Below are 15,201 nucleotides of genomic sequence, written 5' to 3'. Positions count from 1 at the left end.
ATATCCCGCACCATAATTATATATGCCTTTCTCTGCGAAAGGGGGCATTGACTCTTTAAATACCAAATCACATAAACTATTCACCATTATGTCACCCTCATGTACATATTTTCTATGGATATAATTTTTCACGATCTCAACTTTTCACCACCCTAGCGTCATGTACATTGTCAATTATGGATGAAGTGGAATATTAACTCTTCACCACCCTACGCTAACTTTTCACCACCCTTCCGTCATGTACATTGTCTATGGATAAGCTGGAATATTAACTCTTCACCACCCTACGCTAACTTTTCACCACCCTACCGTCATGTACATTGTCTATGGATAAATGGTAATATTAACTCTTCACCACCCTACGCTAACTTTTCACCACTCTTCCGTCATGTACATTGTCTATGGATAAGCTGGAATATTAACTCTTCACCACCCTACGCTAACTTTTCACCACCCTACCGTCATGTACATTGTCTATGGATAAATGGTAATATTAACTCTTCACCACCCTACGCTAACTTTTCACCACCCTACCGTCATGTGCATTGTCTATGGATAAGCTGGAATATTAACTCTTCACCACCCTACGCTAACTTTTCACCACCCTAGCGTTATGTACATTGTCTATGGATAAGCTGGAACATTAACTCTTCACCACCCTACGCTAACTTTTCACCACCCTAGCGTCATGTACATTGTCAATTATGGATGAAGTGGAATATTAACTCTTCACCACCCTACGCTAACTTTTCACCACCCTTCCGTCATGTACATTGTCTATGGATAAGCTGGAATATTAACTCTTCACCACCCTACGCTAACTTTTCACCACCCTTCCGTCATGTACATTGTCTATGGATAAGCTGGAATATTAACTCTTCACCACCCTACGCTAACTTTTCACCACCCTTCCGTCATGTACATTGTCTATGGATAAGCTGGAATATTAACTCTTCACCACCCTACGCTAACTTTTCACCACCCTTCCGTCATGTACATTGTCTATGGATAAGCTGGAATATTAACTCTTCACCACCCTACGCTAACTTTTCACCACCCTACCGTCATGTACATTGTCTATGGATAAATGGTAATATTAACTCTTCACCACCCTACGCTAACTTTTCACCACCCTTCCGTCATGTACATTGTCTATGGATAAGCTGGAATATTAACTCTTCACCACCCTACGCTAACTTTTCACCACCCTACCGTCATGTACATTGTCTATGGATAAATGGTAATATTAACTCTTCACCACCCTACGCTAACTTTTCACCACCCTACCGTCATGTGCATTGTCTATGGATAAGCTGGAATATTAACTCTTCACCACCCTACGCTAACTTTTCACCACCCTAGCGTTATGTACATTGTCTATGGATAAGCTGGAACATTAACTCTTCACCACCCTACGCTAACTTTTCACCACCCTACCGTCATGTACATTGTCTATGGATAAATGGTAATATTAACTCTTCACCACCCTACGCTAACTTTTCACCACCCTTCCGTCATGTACATTGTCTATGGATAAGCTGGAATATTAACTCTTCACCACCCTACGCTAACTTTTCACCACCCTACCGTCATGTACATTGTCTATGGATAAAGTGGAATATTAACTCTTCACCACCCTACGCTAACTTTTCACCACCCTACCGTCATGTGCATTGTCTATGGATAAGCTGGAATATTAACTCTTCACCACCCTACGCTAACTTTTCACCACCCTATAGCGTCATGTACATTATCTATGGATAAGCTGGAATATAACTCTTCACCACCCTACGCTAACTTTTCACCACCCTTCCGTCATGTGCATTGTCTATGGATAAGCTGGAATATTAACTCTTCACCACCCTACGCTAACTTTTCACCACCCTAGCGCCATGTACATTGTCTATGGATAAGCTGGAATATTATAACTCTTCACCACCCTACGCTAACTTTTCACCACCCTTCCGTTATGTACATTGTCTATGGATAAGCTGGAACATTAACTCTTCACCACCCTACGCTAACTTTTCACCACCCTAGCGTCATGTACATTGTCTATGGATTATTAACTCTTCACCACCCTACGCTAACTTTTCACCACCCTAGCGTCATGTACATTGTCTATGGATAAAGTGGAATATTAACTCTTCACCACCCTACGCTATCTTTTCACCACCCTAGCGTCATGTACATTGTCTATGGATAAACCGGAATATTAATTTTTCACCACCCTACGCTAACTTTTCACCACCCTAGCGTCATGTACATTGTCTATGGATAAAGTGGAATATTAACTCTTCACCACCCTACGCTAACTTTTCACCACCCTAGCGTCATGTACATTGTCTATGGATAAAGTGGAATATTAACTCTTCACCACCCTACGCTAACTTTTCACCACCCTAGCGCCATGTACATTGTCTATGGATAAACTGGAATATTTAATTTTTCACCACCCTACGCTAACTTTTCACCACCCTACGGTCATGTACATTGTCTATGGATAAGCTGGAATATTAACTCTTCACCACCCTACGCTAACTTTCACCACCCTATAGCGCCATGTACATTGACTATGGATAAACTGGAATATTAATTTTTCACCATCCAATTACAATACAGTTTATTGAAGTTAAAACGGTATTATGTCCTATGTGCAGGCCAAAAATAATGACGAGGTTAAATTCCAACGTAATTTGAATGATAATAATAATTTAGAACTTCCCTCAAAACCAAAAGGTTTGAAAATGTCTTTTTGTGAGAAAATAATGATCATTAGTTGTCGAATTGAATTTAGCGAGCACGCTCGTTTAATTAGTCTGATTTTTACATAATAGACAAATGTACATTTAGTACATGTAGAGAGGCGCGGATCCAGGGGGGCGAGCGGGCCTTGCCCCCCCCCCCCCGAAAAAAAAGGAGAGAAAGAAAAGGAAAAGAAGGGAAAGGGAAAGAGGGAAAAGGGGAAAAAAGAGGAAGAAAAAAGAAAAGAGGAAAAGGAGATCGGGGGGGGGGGGGCAAAAGGAATTGCCTCCCAGGCTGCTGCCCCTCCCCCAATCAAAAAATAAAAGAGAAGGAAGGAAAGGGAAAGAAAAAAAGGAAAAAATGCGATAAAGGAAAGAAAAAAGAGGAAGAAGAAAAGAAAAGAAGGGGGATATCAGTTGCAATTTTCCCGATCGGGGGGGGGGGTGGAGGCAAAAGGCCCTTGCCTCTCCCCCCCCCCCCCGTCCCCGCGTTAAAAAAAAGAGAAGGAAGGAAAAGGAAAAGAGGAGAGCTAAAAGGGAACAAAAAAGAGGAAGAAGAAAAGAAAGGGAGAAAAGAAGGGGAGATCAGTCAACAATGTGTGGAGCGGAGTGGGGCCAAAATGACGCTCCCCCCCCCCCCCCCAGGCAACCTTAAAAGAGAGAGAAGGGAAGGGAAAGGGAAAGAGGAGAGAAAGGGAAAGAGCAAAAAGAGAATGAAGAAAGGTAAGGGATATCAGTTGTAATTTTCTCGTCAACAAGGTGTAAATCGGGGGGGGGGGGCACTGGCGTACTGATAAAGGAGGGGGGGGGGGGCTTTGGGGAAATAAAATTCAAACGTGGTTTTTTCTAATTCCATAACGGTGGTTTACAAATAATGCTGAAATGACATAATTTTCCGAGATTTTTCATCACTTTTAAGTAAATTGTACTTTTGTATGCGTTTGTTGGAAAATGACAAATTCCTAAATTTACAGCCAGGCAAGAAAATGCTTCTTGAGATGCCTACATGTCAGGGCCCGCGGAACGGCGGGGATCGGGATCCTCGAGCCTCCCCCCCCCCCCCCACTTTAAAAAAAAAGAGTATATTAAAGAGAATAGAAAGAAAGAGAGCAAGAAAGAAAAAATAGTTAACTGCCAGTGACACATTATAATGATGTATCAAATATGCTCATCTGACCATGATTACATTAAATGCCTAAAACCACGAGGGCTCAGCCCCCTGGATTCCACCTAGGGCCCTAAGGCGGGCCCTTAGATGCTCATCTGACAGTAATTAAACGCCTAAAACCCCTGAGCTTCCGGGGGCTCTGCCCCCTGACCCCAACGAAAAGCCTCAAGGCGGGTCCCTTGATACTCATCTGACCGTAATTGAGTGCCTAAAACCCTTGAGTTTCCGGGGGCTCCGCCCCCTGAACCCCACGCCAATTAGTGACCTGCAAATGTCACAATTAGGTATCAAAATAATGCTCATCTGACCGTAATTAAATGCCTAAAACCCCTGAACTTCCGGGGGCAGACAAGGTATCAACATAGGTTCATCTGACTGCAGGCGCGTAGCCAGGGGGGCGGTGGGGTGGTCCCCCAAAAAACGCGTAGCGAGGGAGCGCGGGAGGGGGGAAACTGAATTCAGACGAAGAATATTTTCGAGAGCGGTACAACGAATCGTCTTCTTTCTCTAAAATTTAAATGAAACGTCGAAGCTTCCGCGCTTCGCACGGGAGGAGGGGGAGGAGACTGAATTTAGACAAGGATTAAGAGTCGAGAACGGTACAACGAATCGTCTTCTTTCTCTAATGATTTAATGAACGTAAAAGCTTCCGCGCTTCGCACGGGGGGGGGGGGGGAACTGAAGTTAGACAAGGATTAAGAGTCAAGAACGATACAACGAATCGTCTTCTTTCTCTAATGATTTAATGAAACGTAAAAGCTTCGCGCGGGAGGGGGGGGGGGGGAACTGAATTTAGACGAAGATTAAGAGTCGATAACGGTACAACGAATCGTCTTCTTTCTCTAATAATTTTTTGAAATGTCAAAGCTTCCGCGCTTCGCGGAGGAGGGAGGGGGAAACTCGCCCCTACTTGCACCCACCCCCTCCCAATTACGTCACTGCTGGTCACCATAACGTACCAATATTTGGCTCGCATGATTTCAAATTTGCCCCCCCCCCCTAAGAAATCCTGGATCCGTGCCTGCATGTAATGCTCATGTACCCCTTACAGCTCTATTTAGCAAGCCAATCATTTATTCAATAGCGTCTGACGGTCAAGTCTTAAAAGTAAACAGGTTTCCTTGCATAATTTGAATTCTATAGGACACTGCTAACAGATAGGACATACGTGACATATTCACAATTCCTGCAAAGTTCTTCAGACTTTCATGTTGGCTGAAAAAGAGATCATGGGGTTCAAATAAAACCTTTAAGAGATTTATTATTTCCGATCGGTAGGTTTATGTATAAGCAATTGCTTCACGAGGATGAACTGAAATAAACAGATGCGATCCCCCTTCTGTCGCCTATATAAATTAAAAAAATATATAGGGCTTGATATGTAGACGGGTGAGATAATTTAACAATGAAACAGTCCTCTTCATTTAACAGACTATCAAACAAATTATAAAACTTGCACTCTCTAAAATATTATCGTGAAGAATTTAAAATTATATTGTACTAGCCTGTATATCTTTTTCTAATACAACTGTAGAGAAAACATATATTGTAACATTCTGTAATATGTGGAATATATTTTACAAATGAACCTCAATATACCTGGCATCCCGAAATATTTTGCGGTACCGCAAGACCTTATGCAGGTACATGCAACTGGGAAAACTGTTGATTCGTCGGAAGTTTGCAACTTGAATGGATCTTATTTCAGTCGTTATGAATTCAAGAGAATCGGAAATGAACGGCGAAATTGTTGTGCTGTTTATGTAGGACCTCCACACAATTCCACATTGATTCCAAAGGGATGACAACATAATGAAGCACGAAGGCAAAGCTGGTCTCGTAAATGTTTTTAATAATATGTGGTTTTCATTGTGACTTGGTTGCCATGTCTAATGTTTTAAATATGTGCACAGCTGCATTTGAGATGTAAACTGACTGTACAACATTGAATTTATCTCCCATATAATTATACTAGAGAGAATGTGAATAACAACGAATTTGTTAACAAAACGCATTTTGCCCCCCCCCCACAAAAACGCCCCCCCCCCCCCTCAAAAAAAAAAAAAAAAAATAAAGGAGTAAACATTGGTTTGTATTTTTAACCCAAAAGAACATAACAATAATAAAATCCTGAATTAAATCACATATACAATTCCATTCAAAGAAAGAAACGTTCACAGGAATTAAATTTCATAAACATTGCGCATGCCACCTATACGGTATTTATCAATGGAGGTCTTTATAATAGCGCATATCATGGCATATTGTGCGAAAATGGGAAAGCGTGTCTGTTTTTTTGTTATAGGGGTGAGAAGACATGAGCCCCGAACGCTGGCGTACTGATGGGGGGGGGGGTGTTTTCTTATTCGATACCAGTAATTTATAAATGTTGTTGTTATGACATGATTTTACGGTATTTTTTTCTCCATTTTTTTTGTAAGTCTTACCTTTTTATGCGTTTGTAGGACGATAAGAAAATTCCCAAATTACAGTCGAGCGAGAAATACGCTTATTTAGAAGCCTTTATGTCATGGTCTGCAAAGGCTGGGCTCGAGCCTCCCCCCCCACCCCCCCCCACCACTTTTTGAAAAAGTATGTTAAAGAGAAAAAGAAGAAGACGGAGAGAAAAAATAAGTGACCTGCCAATGTCACAAATAAGGTATAAAAAATGCTCATCTGACCGTAATTAAATGCCTTAAACCCCAGAGCTTAAGGGGGCTCCGCCCTGAACCCCACCAAGGGCCTTAAGGCGGCCCCCTTGATGCTCATCTGACCGTAATATACCTAAAACCCCTGAGTTTCCGGGCTCAGCCCCTTGACCCCCCTACCGAGACTCATGCCCTGGACCCTACGCCAATTTACGCTCTCTACCTGATCGTTAATACTCCCTCCACTTTGAAAAACGTTCCGCGGGAGCTGCATGTAACATGTAAGACTGGTGGTGATGCAGATTTTTTCGTCTGCCCCCCCCCCTTCCGAACGTTTTTTCTCATTACGTCACTGCCCCTGGAAGGTGAGCCCCCTGGAATGTTTGCCACCCCAAACCCCCCCCCCCCCTCCCAACTGTTTCCGGCGCGCCTGATCTATATAGTACTAGTAATGATTCTTTATTCTAATGTTGCCATGTATTACCGTAGAGGCTATGTCTACGAGAACGAAGAAGAGAAAATAGAATTGAAAGGAAAAAAAAGTCATATATGCATTGGCATTTCCTGTAATTTCTCAATAAATGTTTATTAGTTTTCGAAATATTCTGGTGTCCGCAGTCTTAATATTGTTTTCAAACTTCAGATGTGTATCATTGTGAGAATTTCATGAGAGCTTAGTTGTCCCCGTCTTATAGAGTTACGATTGATCCAAATCAATCGTAAGTCCTCCAATCAATCGCAAGTTTGTAGTCTCCACTCACTGGGAAAAGGGGCGGCCGAGCGACTTCAAAGTGGGGGCGGGGGGCGGGGCACCAAGAAAAAAGGACACTTTCTAAAGAAAAAACACCTAGGCTACAAAGGGAATCTCAAAAGAAATAACATTGTCATGGTGTCGATCCCGGGGGGAGGGGGGGGATGGGGGATATATCCCCCCAATATTTCAGGTGGGGGGGGTGGCCTGTACAATCATCCCCCAATAATTCACCCTCAAAGAAAAAAAATAAGAAAAAATTAATGATGAGAGAAGTTAATGGTTATTACTTGCAAGATGACCATCAAGGAAGCATATATTTTGTATAGTCACTAATGGGCCTAATTAGCGGCCGTTAACATTAACAGTTAGTATACAATTCCCTTCCGGAAGCTATTGCGGGAGCTATTGCGACAAGCACTGCCGGGAGATAACCCATGCTAACCACCACTCGGGCTGTGCATGCAACGATTTGCGAACGAACGTTCCGTACGTACATCATGTGGGGAAACTGAATTCAGACAAGGATTAATATAGAGAACAGTACAACGAATCATCTTCTTTCTCTAAAAATTTAGTGAAACGTCAAGGCTTGCGCGCTTCTTGTTGGAGGGGGAAAACTGAATTCAGACAAGGACACGATACAACGAATCGTCTTCCTTATCTAATAATTTAATGAAACGGTAAAGCTTCCGCGCTTAGCGCTCGATGGGCGAAAATGAATACAGACAAAGATTAAGAGTAATAATTTATTGAAACGTCAAGCTTCCGCGCTTCGCGCGGGAGGGGGTGGGGAAACTGAATTTAGACAAGGATTAATATAGAGAACAGTACAACGAATCGTCTTCTTTCTCTAATAATTTAACGAACGGTAAAGCTTCCGCGTTTCGCGCGGGAGGGGGGGGGGAACTGAATTCAGACAAGATTAAAAGTCGAGAATGGTACATCAAATCGTCTTCTTTCTTTAATAATCTAATGAGACGTCAGAGCTTCCGCGCTACGCGCGGAGGAAGGGGAACTTGATTCAAACATTAAGGATTAAGAGTCGAGAATGTACATCGAATCGTCTTCTTTATCTAATAATTTAATGAAACGTCAAAGCTTCTGCACTTCGCGGGGGAGAGGGCCAGAGGGAAACTCCTCCCTGCACCCAACCCCCTAGGAGCGCGCTTCGCGCGCTCTGTAAGATTTGCGCATCGCACGCTTTGCGTGCTCACTACCTACCGCCCCCCTAAAATGAATCCTTGCTACGACGCGCTTGGGGAGGGGGTGCAACCTGCCCACACGCTTTACCTCTTGGTTGCTTTGATCCATTGCAGAAAATATCTTGGCACCTATCATCCCCCCAACCACGGATACAAATCGACACCCTTGGACATTGTTTAGACTTCGGTATATACCCCTACATTGTGTTTACATTATCAGGGATGATTTCAATATTTGTTTCACTTTATACCCATACAAGATATTGCATAATGCATCATGCTTTGCAGTTGGGTGTGATGGTCTGAACATTTATTTGCAAACGAGGAAAAGTGTTAAGATTTGTGAGGTCGCAGTGCGAAAAATTACATCTTATAAAGAGGAAAAAACCCAATCCTGATAGGGTTATAATTACATTTTCATAACGGAAGACTGAAAAGACCTTTAAGGTCTTAAGTATATTTTGATTTTATTATATTTTCTTCTGCATTCGTGTAATCATACAGTTTTTCGATAACAATAATAATATAAGTACAATAAGTATTTTTCTGACAATGAATCATAAATTAGCAAATACATATATATATATATATATATTATATAAAATGTCATAAATACTAAGTTTCCTCAAACATTATAAAACATGAAACAATTATTTGCGGAAGAAGGACTGTCATTGTAAGCAGATTGCTTGATAAAACGACAACCCCAGACAAAAACTCATGAATACATTGACACATATTAAGCAGATACGGATAGGTAATTGAAAATACAATTTCGATGATGGTGATATTGACAATGCAGATGAGGATGATGATGATGATGAAGACGATGATGATGATGATGATAATGATTCGAATGAAAGAAGAGATGACATGATAAACAATGAATAGTTGACACAGAAATTCTACCTTGAGTATTCTGATAATAACATCGTTTTAACTTTGGCCTTAAATGAGTAGAGTGAGCAGGCCCGTAGCCACGGGGGGGGGGGGGGGGGCACGTGCCCACCCCCCCCAAAAAAAATTGAAATTGTTTAGACCCCTCCCCAGAACGTCGATCAACTACATGTATGTGTCCCCCCCCCCCCCTAAACATCAAACTCTGGCTACGGCCCTGAGAGGGAGCAACATGATTTAATAGATTCTGGAGGAAAGTTCCATAGGTCAGGACCATGGTGTCTTATGATTTATTTCGAGTACACTAGATGAAAATTTGAGGAATTACTAGTAGGGTAAGAGTGAATAGCTTTATTCATAGTGTAAAAGTTTTGAAATGAAAGAGGGAGCATATTTTTTAAATACTTAAACATGATCAGTAAACATTGTAGCGAATTTATGTCGAATACTGTAAGGGTTTTCAGTTTGTAAAATATTGGACTTGTGTGCGATAAATAATGGTGAACCAGTACATAATACGAAGGGCTTTCTTTTGCAATAAATAAATAGAGTTGATTTTGATTTTGGCGCTGGTGGCCAATACTAAATTGCAATATGTTATATACTGTGATATCAATGAATTATAAAGCATAACAAGCGGATAACATGGGATTAATTTCTTCTTTCAAAATCGTTTCAAAATTACAGTAAGTTCATTGGCTGCTTGTATCTCTTTCAAAAAGTGTTTGAACTAACTATAACAATTCCATTTTTGTCTTGATGTCTTGATTTGAAATGTCTTGATTTGTAACTGTCCCTTATTACCTACGCATGTTGGTAATGAGAGACCTTTGGTGATGACGTCATAATTATTTTTATGTTATTAATCAGTTACATCATGACCACAATTTTGTTTCCCAATAAAGAGAAGAAGTTACTAAAGAGTAAACAAAACTTTCTGTATGTGTAACATTTTTCATGTTTTGTAAATTATGGAAATGTGCTTAAGGGTCTCCAATTCTCCACATCTACCCTAGTACTAGAGATTAAAGAGGGCACTTACGAGAATGGAAAATGGACACTTATTGCAATGGAAAATGGGAACTTGTCGAAGGAAAAGGGGCACGTGTCAAATAAAAGGGCACTTATCAGAGTAAAAGGAGCACTATTCCTATGTAAAAAGGGGCACTTTTCGGGTGCTTGAAAAAGTGGGGGGAGGGGCACTGTGCCCCTACTCCCCCAGGAGTGCGGCCTCTGCTGGGGAATATTCCTACCATTATGGTCACCGTAAAGGCATAGGCATAACTAACACAAACTAACACGGTAAAGAGTTAATATTCCAGTTTATAGACTATGTACATGGCGCTATATAGGGTGGTGAAAAGTTAGCGTAGGGTGGTGAAGAGTTATAATATTCCAGCTTATCCATAGACAATGTACATGGCGCTAGGGGGTGATAAGTTAGCGTAGGGTGGTGAAGAGTTAATATTCTACTTTATCCATAGACAATGTACATGACGCTAGTGGTAAAGAGTTGAGAATTAAAAAATATATCCATAGAAAATATGTACATGACCTTGACATAATGGTGAATAGTTTCTGTGATTGGTATTTAAAGAGTCAATGCCCCGGCCTTTTCCAGAGAAGGCATATTTATTTATTTATTTATTTATTTATGCATGCATGCATGTTCACAATTTCACAATTCATTGAAGTTAACATCACATGAAAAATGATATAAAATAATATACAAATCATTTCAATTTTACAATCCATTTGAATTGACTTTACATGAAAAAGAATATAACAATGATTTATCATAGACACGTTGCAACTAATATACAGTTTGAAGAAAGAACACACAAAGGTACGTGATGAAACATAAGCAAATAGAGCTTGAATCGTGTACCACCTTTCAAATATATAACATATGACAAATAACATTCATGCATGACTTATGGTGCGGGGATATATTGCAATTCAAAAGAAGATAATAACTTTTTAATTTCTAACATACATGAGGTGAGGTCTTAGTATAATTCTTTGATTTGCCCCTAAGTACTGCGCTTTACCCCCCCCCCCCCCCCTCCATCATCTACTCTCATTATATCCGACCACCATGCCTATTTTAATTGGTAGCCAGCCATCGTTGCATTGATCATGCCTGACGGATACAATACACAAAGAATATATTGCGTGTGTGTAGTATAGCGGTTGTATGTGTACAATGCGATCCTTACACTTATCAAATTGGCAATTTTTACACATTGGATGGGCTACCTTCATCTCCGATTAGGTGTGTGAAGAAAAGCTTCACCGACGCTAGCTACGTATACGGCCACTCGAAGCATGGGGAAACCTATAGGCAGGGGGGGGGGGGGGGGAATCTCCTGAATACTACTTTGGGGAGTGTTGTAGTATATAACAAAATGTATGTGTAAGTGTAATATAGAAATGAACAGTATCGACAGCATTTATTGACAAAACTTTCACTTTCAAAATGAAATATATTAAGCTCATAATATTAAACTCACCTATTCTCAAATAAACAGCAAGCTTAATGTTCGAATTTTTCACACTGGAATGCCATGTTTTCATGTATCGTTTGTTCCGTTTCCAATGCAACAATTATTTTCAGAATGTAACTACGTTTGTAACCAGTGGCGGATCCAGGGGTGGGGGGGCCCCGGGGGCCCGCCCCCCCCCCCCCTTGAGAAAAAAATCATGCAAAATCACGCGATTTTTTACCTTTTTGGGGGTTGGCCCCCCCCCCCCCCCTGGCGTTCAAGGGGGGGGGGGGGGGGGTGCAAATTTTAAAATTTTCGAGGACCAAAAAAAAAATTGTGCTTATTAACCCCCCCCCCCCCCCCCCCCCACCCCCCCCCCCCCCCCCCCCCCCCCCCCCCCCCCCCCCCAGAGCGACTTTTCAGCTGGCTTAGTCGTTGTGATTTTTTTGGAACTCCAAAAAAAAAAAAAAAAAAAAAAATGTCCCCCCCCCCCCCCCCCCCCCCCCCCCCCCCCCCCCACTGAGCGACTTTTCGGCCGGCGCGATTTTCAAATTTTCGGGCGCAAAAAAAAAAAAAAAAAAGTTGGGCCCCCTCCCTTAAGAAATCCTGGATCCGCGCCTGTTTGTAACGATGTACATTTGATAATTATTGTATTATGTATTGTTCTTGTATTATGTATATATGTACAAAGACTGTAAACCAGTGACAAAAGAATTTCCCGAAAGGGACAATAAATTTTCAATTCAATTCAATAGATCTATCTTTTCAAAAATTGGGGCAGTTGGGTGGAATTTTGGTTTTTGTTTGTTTTATTTCGATAAAAACACCAGTGACGTGAAAACAGAATTATCAATATATTTACAACATATTGGCCCTATATATATATATATATTTTATATGTATAGCTGTCGTTTGTGTGTGCGTGTGTGTGTGTGTGTGTAGGGGGGGGGGATTCTGATTTGGTTTGGACGGGGGTGTGCGGCTTAAGCGTCTAAACCCATACCCATTTAAGGGTCTTTCGGGAATTTTTTTTACCTGTTATTAGGGGCTTCCATTCAAAACGCAACCAATGTTTAATTTTCGCCGTATTCTACTTAATGATTGATAATCTGAGCGTTTATCGGCGAGCCTCTTTGGATGAAAAAGCGAATTGATTTCAATTCTTTTTGCGGGATTTTGCATCTGGAATTTTCACTTAAGCAAGTAATGGGTAAGATATCAACTTGAAGAAAATATTTACCAATGTGGCAAAGATCTGAAAAGCGGAGCACTGAAGAATTTTGCAGCACAAAATCAGTACCCCATCTTTAGGGATTTTTGCAAATAAGTAACCCATTAATTAGAGCGGTACCCTTATACCGTATTAGGCGAGTACCCCCCCCCCCGGCCATATTAGAGCATAAACATTTTCGTTGCATTAATGATTAAGTAGTAATAATTGTTTTATGCCACTTTACTCAATCGCAATAAATGAAATGTCATGCAACTTCTCAAACACGTTTGCCAATGTAACATCATTCTATGGATATCGCTCCGAAAAAAACCCAGAGGCGGAGAAGCTTCTTTCAAAGTTGGGGGGGGGGCACCCAGTGGCGGATCCAGGGGGGGGGGGGGTCCCGGGGGCCCGGCACCCCCCCCTTGAGAAAAAAAATCATGTAAAATCACGTGATTTTTACCTTTTGGGGGGGGGAAGCAAATGAAAAAATTTCGAGGACCCAAAAAAAAATAGTGCTCACTACCCCCCCCCCCCCCCACTGAGCGACTTTTCGGCCGGCGCGATTTTCAAATTTTCAGGAGCAAAACAAAAGAAGTTGGGCCCCCTTCTCTAAGAAATCCTGGATCCGCGCCTGGGGGCACCAACAAAAAAGGGCACCTACCAAAGGAAACCTCAAAGCAATTTGTTTTCCTTTCTTTTAGAGAGTGATATATACCCTACACACAATGACTACATGCAGCGATGATTTCAATATTTTTTCTCACTCTACATGGTCAAAAATATTACTGAAGCATATAATACTTTGCAGTTAGGTGAGATGGTCTGAAATTCATTTGCGAGCGATTGAGTAAAGTTGTAAGGATATATGAGGTCGCAAAAAAAAAAATGCATCCTATAAAGATGGAAAACACAATTCTGATAGGGTTTTAAGTACATCTCATCATGAAAGAATGGAAAGACCTTTGATAAGAAACAAAATTATACTATATCAACTTTAAATGCGAGCGAGCGTAGCGAACGAGCTTTGGGTGATATTAAAGACAAAGTTGCTCTTGGGCGCTTTAGATTAGGAATACATTTTACGGCAAAAGGAAAAGGGGGCTTTTTATCCAAATGGGAAAAGGACACTTATTAGAATGAAGAAAAGGGGAATCATTTGAGGTAAAAATGGGGCACTTCTCGCAATTGATTAAGGGCGCTCACCAGAAATGAAAAGGGGCACTTATGAGAACAGAAAAGGGGCACTTATTACTGAAAGAAAAAGGGGCAATTATCAGAAGGAAAATGGTACTTATTAAAAATTGAAAGGGAGCATTTGTCAAAATTATAAAAAGGGCACTTATCAGTGATGAAAAGGAGCCCTTATTTCACAAAATAAAGAGGACACCTCTCAAATGTGAATAAGAGCACTCACCGGAGATGAAAACGGGGACAATTATAAGAATGCAAAAAGGGGAATAAAAAGGAAAAGAGGCACTTGTCAAAATATAAGGGTCACTTATCAGATGTGGTAAGAGGAACGTCTTGTACCTGCAAAGGGCGCTCACATGAGATGAATAGCCGGGGCACATTTTACAAAGGAAAATGGGCGCCTGTTAGGGAAAGGGGCACCTTTCAGATTTTAATAGATGCAAGTTATCAGAGATATTTTTTTTTTTATCTTGATAAGTTTTATTGGTCAGAAAGCACAATGATTTACAAAATATGCGTTTCATCGTTTAGCACAAAAATAATGAATAATCATATTGTTTCACACTTACAATTGCCGGTTTCACATATCAGTGTGAAACATTAAAAAAACATAGCATGATACTACCCGGCCGCACAGACGATACGACCACCAGATCCGACACTAAATGGAAAGAGAGAGGCCAAAAAGTAAAGAACATTTATAGCCCCTCTCTCCCCCCCCGGCCCGCCGGTCCGTAGTCGGCCCGGCTGCACCGCCGGGGCATAACGCATGATATAATCTGACCTTTTCTATTACATAAGAGAACATAGTACATCAAATACACTACAACATGAATAAAACAAAAAAAATGTAACAAAAACAAATAAATCTATCCCCTGAAACGTTTTGCACATA

This window comes from Strongylocentrotus purpuratus, unplaced genomic scaffold (genome assembly GCF_000002235.5).
Source record: "Strongylocentrotus purpuratus isolate Spur 01 unplaced genomic scaffold, Spur_5.0 spur5_scaffold_4, whole genome shotgun sequence".
Classification (NCBI taxonomy): domain Eukaryota; kingdom Metazoa; phylum Echinodermata; class Echinoidea; order Camarodonta; family Strongylocentrotidae; genus Strongylocentrotus; species Strongylocentrotus purpuratus.
The sequence above is the reverse complement of the archived record's forward strand: the minus strand, read 5'-3'. Positions refer to the sequence as shown.